This window comes from Haemaphysalis longicornis, unplaced genomic scaffold, assembly GCF_048455015.1.
Source record: "Haemaphysalis longicornis isolate Haplotype H1 unplaced genomic scaffold, Haemaphysalis longicornis Haplotype H1 scaffold_10, whole genome shotgun sequence".
In the NCBI taxonomy this organism is placed as follows: domain Eukaryota; kingdom Metazoa; phylum Arthropoda; class Arachnida; order Ixodida; family Ixodidae; genus Haemaphysalis; species Haemaphysalis longicornis.
The window spans coordinates 21,521,023-21,534,549 of NW_027526204.1; the positions used below are offsets into that span (position 1 = coordinate 21,521,023).

Here is a 13,527-nt window from a genome sequence, read left to right on the forward strand (position 1 = left end):
TCACTTCCATGACGGATGTGACGTGAGGGAGATCCTAGTGTACTCGGGCGTAAAACACACGGAGGAAAAAAAAGGTTAGGAGAGGCCCTGACGTCACATTTGTGAAGCCGCGCCCGCCATGACATGAGCCAACACCAACTGGAAAGGGAGAAGGCCTGAGTTCTCCTCCCTTTCCAGTCGCACTACGTCAGCTAATGGGGCGGCTGCAAGAGGCGGCTTGACGAGTTCGGCGGGGGCGATAATCCGACCGGTCCCAGCACGTCGCAGCAACGCACCTGCGGCTGAATAGTCAGTGCCCCGCAGATTGGGCCTGCCTCCCAGTGTCGTTCTCGACGGCATCTCTTCTCGGTCGAACTTCTCGTGTTTTGCGCTTCACTGTGAGTTCTGTCGTGTATCTGCAAGCTTCAGAATGTTGAAGGTGCGACGGTGAGATGCCGTGCAAATGCTGTGTGCCGCGATGCCGTGGCAACTACACCGTGGACACGAAAGTGCACGTTTTCAAGTTCCCAAGGGATCAAACTCTGAGGAACGCGTGGATACGCGCTGTGCCACGGGAAGACCTCTCCGTGACCGAGAATTCCAGGGTAAGCTTTCTTTCTGGTAGAGCATTGTTGTTTCATTGCAAATGTAAATTCAATATTTGCATATGCTCGAATAAGTGGTTTACAAGCCGCACTTTGTCAAATACTCATTGGTTTGCTCATTGTATGTAAAATTCCTTGGTAGGTATGCGAACTTCACTTCGGAGAGGAGGACATCATCCGAGAAGCCTCGCATACGGATGTAACTACTGGCCGCACAATTACAGTGCCATTATCCCATGTTCGCCTCCGCCCGGACGCTGTACCGTCCAAGTTCCCGAGCTGTCCGACCTACCTGTCTAGGGAAACTACAAGAAGAGAAGATCCCGACTCCAAGCGGGCGCGCATGGAGCATGCTGCTATGCAAAGAGCTATCGCGGAGTCCGAGGAGATGTTTAACAGGGCACATGAAGAGGACAAAGTCCATTCTTTAGGAGAACTTATCGGACACTTGCGGAGCAAGGAGATGAAGTTTTGGAACATAATAGAAAAAGAGGAAAGGCTTGTCATTGTACACATCGTCGACGATGAAGCCCCGTGGCTGAAGTACTCTGTCTGCGTGAAAGGAGACATGAGCGTGACGCTACATGTCATGAAAACGGCGGTCAGAAAGTTAGGTGCAAATCTGGTCGTTCCAGAAATTGCTGACAGTAAGAACGGTATCGTAGAACTCCTCGAAGGCATCGAGAAGTGGGACGGGGACCTGATGTCCGACTCAGTCGCGGAAATTTGCGAGGCTGTTTGTTTGCTGCTGGATCAGCTGTCCACGCCCCACGCAGAAGACGACGGCGACTACATTCGATTTCTGCGAGAACAAGTCAGCTTGTTCCAAGCGAAAAAACAGCGCAGGCGCTACTCTGCAGATTTCATGGTGTTCTGTTGCATTCTTTTCACCATATCGCCCCATGCGTACGCTTACATACGCAGCCATGGAAGTATCATCTTGCCGCATCCCATGACGATCAGATCGGTATGCTCTTCGTATGGCATGAACCCTCAACAAGAGCATCAGAGCGAAACATTCCTCACCTACATGGCGAGAAGAATTTCTGACCTCAAAGACGACCAGCGCTTTGTTACCGTAATGGTCGATGAAATACATATCAAACCTTACTTTGATTACAAAGGGGGTAACATCACCGGAGCTGCGCTTAACTCAGTTGAAGCTGCAAACTGTGCGCTAGTTTTCATGGTGCGCAGCCTGACATGCAAATTCAAAGAAGTTGCGCACATCGTGCCCGTGCACCGACTAGACGCGGAGTTCCTGCACAAGATGCTGAAAAATGTGATTTGCGGGCTGGAAAAGATTGGGTACCGCGTTGTGTGTGTCGTGAGTGACAACAACTCCGTGAACAGGAAAGCGATGTCTCACTTCGAATCGCCCCCTTCTAACAGAATTGTGTATCAACACCCGTCGGACCCTGCGAGGCCGCTGTTCTTCGTTATAGACCCGGTACACATACTAAAATGCATACGAAACAACTGGATCAACCAGAAGAATGACCAAGTATGCTTCTACTTCCCGGAGATGCAAACAGACGCAGCACAATTAGAGCGCATGCAAACAGCGTCATTTTCGACAATCAGGGATCTCCACAGCAAAGAGTGTGACCAGCTGTTGAAATATGGCTATGGGCTGTCGAGAAAAGCCCTTTACCCGTCGAATATTGAAAGGCAAAACGTAAAGCTTGCCTTGCAAATCTTCAATGATGCCTTACCTGTGGCGTTACGTGCTCTTGGAGCGAAGCACAACCTGTTCTCATTTGAGGCCACTGCTACTTTCATCGACATCATACTCAAGTGGTGGAAAATTGTGAATGTGAAAACACCGTGGAAGGGGAAGAGGCTGAGAGACCAGTTTCAACAGCCAGTGTTTTCCGTGGATAACGATCCAAAAGTTGACTTCTTGCTCTTGCTTTTGAAATGGCTGGATCAGTGGAAAAACAAAGGCCTTGACAAAGGTACTCTGACAAAGGAGACTCACGCTGCCCTGGAGCACACTACCTATGCGCTTGTGGAGCTCGCAAGGTACTGCTTCGAAGAGCTTAAAATGACCTATGTTCTCTTGGGCAAGATACAGACAGACTGCCTAGAGGACCGCTTTGGAAAGTATAGGCAACTGGCTGGTGCGCAGTACCATGTTTCTATCAGACAGATTTATGAAGTGGAAAACAAGCTGCGCCTGCAGAGCACTTTGCCGACTATTTCCACTGACCAGCATTGGGAATGTGTACGAAAGCAGGTTGAGGCATTACATCCCAGTTGAAACGTAGTTGTCAGCAGCGAGACGCTGTCGAAGATACAGGAAGTCCTTCCTATCCTGGTCTACGTTGCAGGATATGCCGTGTACGCGACCCTAAAAAGGTTGAATTGTGCAAAATGCAAGGACCCGTTGACTGTGAATAAGACAATCACAGTGTCTGCCGCCGATGAACACTACGATCTCGTGAAGCAGTTGGACCGTGGAGGTCTAGTTTACCCATCGATGTTTGCGCTTAATGCTGTTGCTCACTGCTACGTTGTTGTAGAGCAGCTCGCTACGCAACCAGAACTGCTCCTAATGCGCGAACAGCGCCAGGTCGTCACGGAGCTGACGCTGCATTTGCTGGCCAACGAAGAGCCATCTGACTTCGACGCCTGTGAGAACGGTCACACAAGCGAATCAGTGCTGAAACACATCCTGCGGTGCAGCACTAACATTTTACTGAAGAACTTTTGTGGAAAGCTAAACGACAAACTTCTCGACGCTGCTGACAAGGCAAAAAAACGGAAAGCCACAACTCTCCAGAACAAATAGGTGTATTGCTTCTGATAAAGCGCAAACACAAAACGAAACTAGTTTGTGTAAATAAATGTTTCGCTCCTATAATTTGCTTCGAGTGAAATTTCTTTCAAACTACGTGCATGCTCGTTCTTGCAAGAAAAAAAAAAAAGCGCCCGCGTGGTAATTCTATGCGACAACCTCTCTTGAACAGTGCTCCGCACTTTTACCAGACCGCCCTATCGCGTGACGTCATGAGAAGAAAGCTAAGGCCTTGAACTTTCTAGAGGGTGTTGCATGAGCCCACTGAGCCCAGCACTCTCCCCATTCTCCTCTGCTGTTTCCGGTTTGATAACAGCTTCGTCGTACGGGCGGCTCGCGAAAGCGAACGCAGACGACGGGAGCAGTGTATGGGTCCGTACAGCACGGCGGTGTGCGCCACTTCTCAGCTGCGAAGAATTTCGCTTCGCTTCACAATGAAGAAACCCACAGCAAGCAAAGCACCGACTGTGGCTCTCGCCAGTGCTGAGCGGGGAGGCTTTTGCCGCCAGCAGCCGGAGGCGGCGGCTGCTCGCTCCGCCGATCTCGATGTGACGCCAGCGGCGCTGCAGCCGGGATACGAGTTGGGGCCGCCTCCAACGGCGAAGTTTTCAAACTGGCGTAATCTAAAAACGTTTGCCGTAGCGACTGCGCTGTGTTGCGAGCGTAGCGAGGCAGCTAGAGTCAAAGCGCCGTAAAAAATTGTCCGTGGCATTAGGCCAGATTTAGCCGCAGCAGCCGTAAAAAACTAGGCAACGCTGTCTAGGGGCCCAACAAAAATGACGTCAGTAAAGTACGTTGTTGGGCTAGTTGGTGCATGTCTCTACTTGAAAAAGGCGCTAAAAAAATACACAACACGAGCGCATCCGTCCCGTCCTTCTTCGTGCTCGTGTTGTGTATTTTTTTAGCGCCTTTTTCAAGTAGGGAAAAATGACGTCACTTCCTCCACACCTTTAGCAATGCGTTGAGATGCTAGGGGCCTCTCTTGAGTATTCTTTCCTCCATGGTAAAACACCTTCGTGCTAAAAAATTAGCATAGACTTAGCTCGGCTATGCCAGGATATACGTAGCGTGAGCTAAGGTTAAGCTGGTTATTCTTAGGTTTCCTGGCGGTCTAGGATTAGCTCATTATCATGCTTACTGCAGCTAAAACGATCTCCAATCCAATCCGGTCGCGGCGGCGGCACGGCTCTCCAGGAACCACGCGAAACTGCTCAACCTCGGCCAGTGTAGCTCACGCTACAATATAACCTGGAACGCAGCGCCGTCGCACAGCCCTTTGACTTCGCCGGAACGGCCATCCTCGAGAAACAAATGAACTGGAAGAACAGGCTTTTACTTGAGTCGTGGCACATCCAGCGAACCCTGCGGAGCCATCGTCGCTTGCTTGGAAGGCTCCCGTCTGTTCACAAGGACGGGCTGCGTTCCGCAGCGAGTGGCTTTGTGCAGACTCCAACTGCGCTGAAAGACTACAAGACGCCGCTGCAGCGTGGCCCCAGTAACCCCTGAGGAAGGAGCCGAGCGGGCTCCGACACGTTGGGCCTTACATTCTCTGCACGATTGGTTGGAGTGTAATTATACACCTCTCATATGTCCACTGCATTTCTATGAATTATGTGCGTACGAACATGTAGACTGCATTTCTATAAGGTATGTGTATACTGTAACAGAGATAGTGGCCGTTAGAAGGAGCACCAGTGTGGCCAAAAAGGTGTGTGCTCAACTGAGATCGAGGCTGACTTTCAAGTGGCGTTAATACCCCACTAAGTCTATGTGCATAGCACAGTCATCGGAGCAGCCCCATCGAGAAGGCTTCTTCGCGAGATCTGCGCGTGGACTCCCTAGCTAGCTTAACTTCTGGCACAACCAGACCTTGTCACCACTTTCTAAACTCCTGCTAATAAACCCCATTATGATACATACATGTACATTCCTTGTACTGATATTTGTGTGGAGCAGGTCGCTTACTGAATGCGATGTTTTATAAGGCTGACCTATCCTAAGTTCTGTCTTCGAACTTGTCTGTTTCATTTGTCAATATCTTCCTAATTTTTTCTTAATGCTAACAATAAACCCTGTGGCGCGTAGCCTCCTTTTCTTCGTGTAATATAGGTAGTAAATTTATTTATTAATCTATTTCTGCATTAAGTTTATACGTGATGCACTGTACCAACTGAGACAACAACAAACTTTCAAACTGAAAATACAAAATGAAGAACACAAAAATTTAGTTGGCCGCAGCCTTTTTACCTTTGCGTGGAAGAGAAAGCACGAGAAAAAGAAAGAAAAATAAACCGACTGCAACCGAATATCGCAGTCCTCTTTATAAGAACGTTTATTATTTGTATAGTCATCATAATCGTCATCATGACCTTCGCTTTCGTATATCCTCCTTGGGAACTCGGTTTTTCAACGTAATAAGAAAACTATTTTCTGTGGGTGTTTGTGTCTATGAGTTGTGTATGCGTCGCTGAGATTCCTGGAAACACTTGCAGCGAACACGACGCAGTTTCCGACCCCACTTCAAGGGTGCGCCAATCTGCCACAGGCCAAGAAAGGCGACACAAGCAGGAAGACGAGACAGAAGAAAACCAGCGTGGCCTGCGTGCAAGATCCAAGCGACGGCACCGCGTAGCAAAGAAACCACGGTTTACTCGCTGCTGAGCACAGCCCCGCTACGCCAGTGTGAAACTGCGAGAAGCGAGCCCAACGGTGCGTAGCAATGAGCAATCACCGCACTCAGTGCGGCATCTCTCATCGGGCAGCGTGTAGGCGTTTCCCAGTCAGCACAGCCAAGCGACGCGTGGCGCCATCTAGGGGCATGTTTGAAGCTATGTCAATGTGATTGTGGCCCTAATTTAATCGCTCAGAACCGCTTGGTCTCGTAGTGTAGCAGTTCCGCTTCTGCGAAGTGAACATCCTAACCCGGGTTCACATCCCGCCACCGCTTTTCTTTTCATTTTCAAGGGTTTCTCATATTTGAATATTACCATTTGCTATCACGCATATAATCCATTCATGACATCTTTATACATTATAAATGGGATTTCAGTTTTTTTCGTTGCCTTTTGGTCAGTTTCAGCGATTGCTTCTTGTACATTTTGGCGGGTTTGCCCCTTTTAGGTCGGTTTCGGCTATTTCTGTTGAATATTTTTCAACGCCGTGGCTTTTAACCATTGCAGGTCCATTTTGGCTGTTATTTATTTCTGTTCGGGTGGTGTTGCATGCTTTAGGTACGTTTATGCTGTAATATAACCCCCACAAGCAAGCTCAGGTGACGGCTGGCTGTACTGGCTAGGAAACGGATACACGCCATCGGGCATCCTGTGCGTGAAGGCGCAATCGGGATTAAGGCTGAACTGCGCAGCGTCGTAACCTGCGCTCTATACTTCGTACAATTCAGCTCGTACTCGCTTTTGAAGACGATCCTTATTGGTGCTAGTTTAAGGGGACCTCCAAATCAAATTGTGTGTTCTATCTTTCCGTCATTCTGCAGCTAAAAACTTGTAGCGCGTTTTAGGGCGAAAGCCTCCCATCTTAGTGAGTGTTTCAAGCACGTGAGTTGTGTGGCACGCACAAAGCAGTTCCACTTAAAGTGGAAGCTGTCGGAAGTGCGGAGAAGCGATAAAGGCTGTGGCACCGTTCTAACGCTCTTTGCTAGAACCCCTCAACCTCTTCCTGTCTGGGCATCACTCCTCTCTCGATGAGGTTTGTTCGATGCAATTCAATTTTCCCGCCTTCGCAGTGCTTGCCCGCCTTCTATTGGGACAGCTCACATCCTCTTTTTTATATCTTGTTTCTTGTTCATCTTGCAACGTCACGAGCGGGAGTTCTGTTATTTTAAAAATTCACGCATCTACACGAAGTGAATCATGATGAGCGGGCGAGTTCTGGGGATCGTTCTTACCGTAAATCGCCCGTGGCATTGCCCACTCGCGCGTGTAAATGAGTGACAACGCGTTTGTACAGTATTACAATTCCAATCCAATCCAATCCGATACGATTCATTTAATCCAATCCAATCTATTTCAATCCAATCCAAATCCAATACAATCCACTGCTCCTCGTGCATGCGCAACACTGTGTACACACCAACCGCGGCGGCTCAGTGGCTAAGGCGTTGGGCAGCTGAGCACGAGGTCGCGGGTTCGATTCCCGGCCGCGGCGGCCGCTTTTCTGATGGAGGCGAAAAGCAAAAACGCCCTTGTGTACGAGATTTCGGCGTACGTTACCGATACCCAGGTGGTCAAAATTAATCCGGAGCCCTCCACTACGGTACGCCTCATCGCCTGCGTTGCGTCGGCGAGTTAAACCCTACAATCAATCAATCAATCAATCAATCAATCAATCAATCAATCAATCAATCAATCAATCAATCAATCAATCAATCAATCAATCAATCAATCAATCAATCAAAATAAATAAATAAATAAATAAACAGTGTGTACACGGACGCCAAGCCTCGGACAAAGCGAGGTCCTAAGGTGCTTCGCCCCTAAAACGATATTCTTTCTTGGGCTACTTGAACGCAAAAAATTTTTGTCTGTCTGTCTTGGCCCGCAATTCAGCCGCCCGGCCAAAGTTAAACAGATGGTACAAAATAAGTTTCGTTGCGCTGATGTTTGCCTCGCAAGCAGCAGCGCCGTTTTCTATATCCTGGTGGTTCGGAGGGTCGTTTATTGTATACCAAATATGCCACGCATATCACGGGCTGGGTTCGTAGCATTCATATTATGTCGACATTTTACCGGTGAGCGCGTTTTTGGTGCTATTAGGATACTTTATCCGATAGGGCGGCCTAGGCCAATCGCTACCGTGGTAGGCCAGCTGCTAGTATGGAAATGGAACAGCTCGTGCCTGGCGCCGATGCTGATGCGGCCGTTGTAGAAGCCCACGACTCAGATGAGGAAGAAGATAATTGCATGCATCAAGACGATGAAAGTTTGGTAGAGAGCCAGAATTTATCAGAAACGGGAAAGACAGGGTCGGTGCGTTGGAGCGAGGTGATATCAGGAGCGCAACGACGCCTGGACCAAAGACAGCTACGTCTAACCGATAACCAAACCAAGCAAGCACCCCCGCCTTAGCCACCGGGACGGCAGTCAAGACCTACACTTCGTCAAGCCAGGCATTGGTTCAAGCCCCAGGCAAGGGGCCATTGCAAGCTAGTCCTGAGACCCTGCGGCGGGCTCAACTTAAAGCAGACCTCACCCTCACAGCTGACCCTGGCCATCCTTCACGGCGGGAAGCGAACATACACCTGCAGATCGACCCAGCCCAGAATACTGCAACGATAAGCACGCCGTCTGTTCCGATTGGAGAGAAATTAATCAGCGTAACTGACATCAAAATTAAGGATGAAAAACATTCTGTGGAGATATATGGGCTTGCGCCCGTCGACTCAGTCAAGAGGGTCATTCAAGGAGTTCCGGAAGAATTCACAGTTCAAGAAAAAGAAATCATAGAAAACATCGAGCAGGACGGCTTCCAGTTGTACACAGCAAGGAGGATGGGGAAAAAGTCAACTACTGTGATCCTGATGTTCGCAGGGTCAGAAGTCCTCCGCTGCGTCTACCTCTCCGGAACGCAACACCGGTGCACGCTCTACAAGAAAATAGTGCCAGTGTGCAGTGTGTGCTATGAGGTGGGCCACCGTAACAAGGCCTGCCCACGCCTAGGAACACACTCTTGCCGCGAGTGCGGCACGTGCGACCCAGGTCCCGACCACACCTGCGTGGCAAAGTGCTCCCTACGCGAAGGCGCTCACGTTACGGGCGCCAAAGGATGTTCGAGGCGCTTCGTCACTCCGTACATTATTCGCCAGAGAGAGCAGCAGCAACGGCGACAGGCGCAAGGTCAACATCAGGCAAAGTCGCAACCAGGCCAGCAACAGAAAGTGTCGGTGGAGCAGTGGCTGTCGAGGCGGGACCGGACTTCGAGCCCGGACTTCGGGACCGATCGGCGACTCCAAGAAGAAGGAGGAGGAGTACCTCCAACGCCGGTTCAGCACGTGGCGGTGACGACAGCATACGGCAGTCGAGACCCAGCTCAAGATCCAGGAACCATACGCCAGCGAGGAGCAACTTCAAACAGGCGGTCTGGTCAGACAGATCCTCCATCATAGATGACAGCCAATTACCCCCATTATTGCAAAAGCCTCAGAAGCAATGCAAAGAGTGCGAGCAATTGAAGTCATTGGTAGCAAAGCAAAATGAGCAGATAGCTAAACTAACTGCACCAATAAAAAAATCTAAGTGAAATGTACAGATCCATATTAAATAAAAGCGAGACTGAGAGCTGTAGCCGAAGGGCGGGCAACAACGCAGGGCGAAAGGTACCCAAGCGGGACATCCAGCCAGAGCAGCAGGAACACCAAAAGTCACCGATGTCAGCCACCTGCCAACCAACCAGAGTGGGTGAATCCCATTAAATAAATGAACACCATTGCGCAGCTCGCGAACAAAGTATCACAACTGGTGACGCAATTGACCTCACAGGTATCTAGGATAGAGAGAGAGAGAGAGAGAGAGAGAGAGAGAGAGAAATAACTTTTATTTACATAGTGGATTAGGGCGCGGTGGGCGCAACCCTGAGGGTTGCGACGACTTCAGCCGCTCGAGTCACGAGCTCCTTCTGGAGCTGGGGGTCCGAGCGGCCCAACGCCTCCATCCACTGGTCAGGGGAATTAATGAAAGGGAATGGGTCCTCTGCACAAGCCCACATTTGGTGCTGGACCGTGGCCCTTTCACCGCAGCGGGGGCAGAGGGGGGATGGGTACAGGGAGGGGTGGGCGTGATGCAGGACGGCTCTGCAGGGCAGGGACTCCGTTTGCAGTTGACGCCAGAGGCGTTCTTCCTCTAGAGTGAGGGATGAGTGGGCGGGGGGAAGCTTGCGGCGGGAGAGGCGGTAATGCTCGGTGACCTCTCTGAAGGTCAGGAGACTATCCCTGGTTGATCTGGCTCCATGGAGGGTAGAGTCCACATCGTATGCCCGGGTGACAAGTGCTCGGGCTGCCGTGTGGGCCGTCTCTATCCCTCCAATGCCCGTGTGAGCCGGGAACCATTGGAGTGCGACCGTGTGGGATGGCGAATTTAGACAGAGAATTTTGTGTGCCTGGGCCTAAATGAGACCTTTGGCGTAGTTTTGGACGGCCGTTTTCGAATCGGAGAATATAATTTCTGGGGTGGGCCTTTGTGTTAATGCCAGCGCGATTGCCGCCTCTTCTGCTACATGCGGGTGTCGGGTACGAAGGGTGAGGGTAGCAAGAGGAAGAGATGACGAGGAGTTAATAACGGCGATAGCAAACGCCTCTTTATGGCGATATTCTGCAGCGTCCACATAAAGAGAAGCTCGAAGCCAACGTTAATCAGCTTCTACCGACGCAAAAAACAAGGAAGAGGGCATCTGGTGCCAAGACGGGATCGAATGGTTGTCACACAACCAGTAGCCTCATCCCAAATCAAAATGGGGCGTCGCACTAAAAGGCCGACTGAAACCACGACAATGCCCCAGAGGAATTGTCGTGGCTTCAGGACGAGGCAGGCGAGCTACAAAAATACATGAACTCACTCGACAGCAAGCCATACATCTTAGTCATGCAGGAAACAAAGAAAAAAACCTTAACTTTCCGGCTTCGTAACGTACGTGGATTCGACGGAAAGAGGTACGGCAGTGCTGGAGCGGAACACAAGTGGCAACACATCTCACGACACAAAGAGGGTGCGAGCACACCTTGGTTGAAATCCACAGCCGAGCTATAGGAAGTGCACAGAACGTTTTTATACTCAATATGTACTGCAGATCTTCCAAGAAGGACCTTTACCTGGTGGAGACAATTCAGGATGCCATGGGCAAAGCCGGCTATAGACCTTTGTTCGTACTAGGTGATGTCCATGCGGCGCATACGACGTGGGGGTACAAATTCTGCTCGAAAAGAGGGAGGCAACTGCACATTTGTCCTTGCTCAATGAACCAGGCACTCCAACACGAATGGGTACTAGCACTGCCAGAGATACCATGCCTGACCTGTCAGTCTTGGCAGGTATCGTGGACGATACGTGGCATAACACAGGAGTGAACTTGGGACCCGACCACGACCTCTCGAAGATCACAGTCAGGGGCCCCGTCTTCACGGCGAAGTTCGGAATAGCACAAATTACGAACTGGGACAATCATAGGTAGGAACGGAACGAGGGGTAGAAGAGCCAACGACGAAGAACAAGCCCTACGAGAACTAGAAGAGGAGCTACTCGTCTTGGTGGAAAAACGCACAGAGAGAATTGCAACCACAAACCAAACCCCACGTGTCGACGCAAAACTGGCACATCTCTTTGAAGCTCGGCGCAGTCTCACCAAACGCTGGAAGTGGCAGCGACACAACAGAAAGCTCCGCAAGAAAATCCAAGAAGTAAAAAAAGAGGCTGCTGAATACGTTCCGCAGCTATCCAGGGAGAGCAGGCTCAGCCTGTGTGACGAACTTCAGGGAACTATATCGGCTCGCAAGACGTGGCAGCTCCTTAGACATCTTATTGATCCAAGGAGAAGCATAGGTGAGATAAACAGAAATATGACGAACACGCTGAACAAGAATGATGGCGACGTGAAGAAGCTCTTTGGTGATCTCAGTGACAAATACTTCGAGACGGGAAGGAGTGTAGAGCGGCCAGAATTTTATAGTGAAGGACCCAATGAGACGCTGGACAAATCATTCACCGACTTCGAGCTTATGCTGTCAATTGCCAAGAGCTGTCAGAATTGTTCCCCGGATCCGGATACGATCACGTATAGACTGCTTAAAAACTTGAGCGACAGAGCCAGGAAGGATCTTTTACGGCACATGAATGAGGCCTGGGTCAGCGACAAACCTACCGAGGCGATGGAAGGAGGCGGGTATCAGATTCATACCGAAGCCCGGAAAGCCCCAGCACATTGACAATCTGGGGCTCATTTCCCTCACGTCTTGTCTGGGTAAAGTGATAGAGAGGATGGTGCTAAATAGGCTGCAAAAGTATCTAGACAACACCAATCAGATGCCGGATACCATGTTTGGATTCCGAAAGCGCCTCGGTGCACAGGACGACAACACCAATCAGATGCCGGATACCATGTTTGGATTCCGAGAGCAGCTCGGAGCATAGGACGTGTTGCTATAAATCAAAGAGATCATGAAGCAGGCCACGAGACATTCGGCCAGAGCTATCATGGCGCTTGACCTCAAGGGCGCATTTAATAACATCTCTCACGTCAGCATCCTATCGAACCTCCATGGCGCCAGATGCGGGAACAGGTCTACAATTATGTAAGGGACTTTTTGACTGACCGCCAGGCGAGAATAAAAGTGGGAGAAGTATCCACTCCCGTGAAACTGGGAGCCAGGGGACCCCCAGGGATCCGTCTTGTCACCCCTTTTTTTTAACATGGCACTATTGGGCCTGCCAAAGGCGCTCAGAGCGATCGAAGGCTTGGGCACGCGCTTTATGCCGACGACATCGCGCTCTCGACGATGAAAGCAGGCTCCTTAGGATGGATCCAAGGCACGCTGAAGGCAGCCGCAGATGTCGTAGAAAAATACACCAAAGGGTGTGGCCTTAGATGCTCCCCAGCTGAATCAGCACTGGTGATCATCTGGCCAAGGGCGCCTAAGAAACAAAAAAAAAGCACATAAAAGTTAGCCCAGAGGGTGAAGACATCCTCCCACGCCCGAGCACAAAAATGGCAGCATCTCCACTCCGTTGATGGTGAGGGTGCGGACTACGGGGACCCAGTTCGCCCCGAGTGACACCTCATTTGCGCCCCGACCGTCATTCGATTTGAGCCGTGAGTTGCACCTTGATTATACCCTAAATCAAACTGCAACTCATGGCTCAAATCAAATTTCGCTTGATTTTCGATTGATGGTGCATGGTGTGCGCACGGATGGACGCGGACGGATATTGGGAGGTCATAAGGTACTCCGCACCGTTGCAGGCAAGGGAGTAAGCCGTTTGACTCTCGGGTGCTAACTCACGGTCGTAGCCCAATGAGTAAGACGACTGCCACTAACTCTGCCTGGTCTACCAGTCGCAGGCTCGAATCCTGCCGGTGCCTGTGTGATTTTTTTGAGATTGTAAATGCTATGCGCACGGACCCGGATGGACAATGTGCGGT

General features: G+C 50.4%; 1 pseudogene; it reads left to right on the top strand.

Annotated features, from left to right (window-relative positions):
- Positions 1 to 202: 202 nt before the first annotated feature.
- On the top strand, positions 203 to 3,533 carry LOC144157652 (uncharacterized; annotated as a pseudogene).
- The last annotated feature ends 9,994 nt before the right edge of the window (positions 3,534 to 13,527 follow it).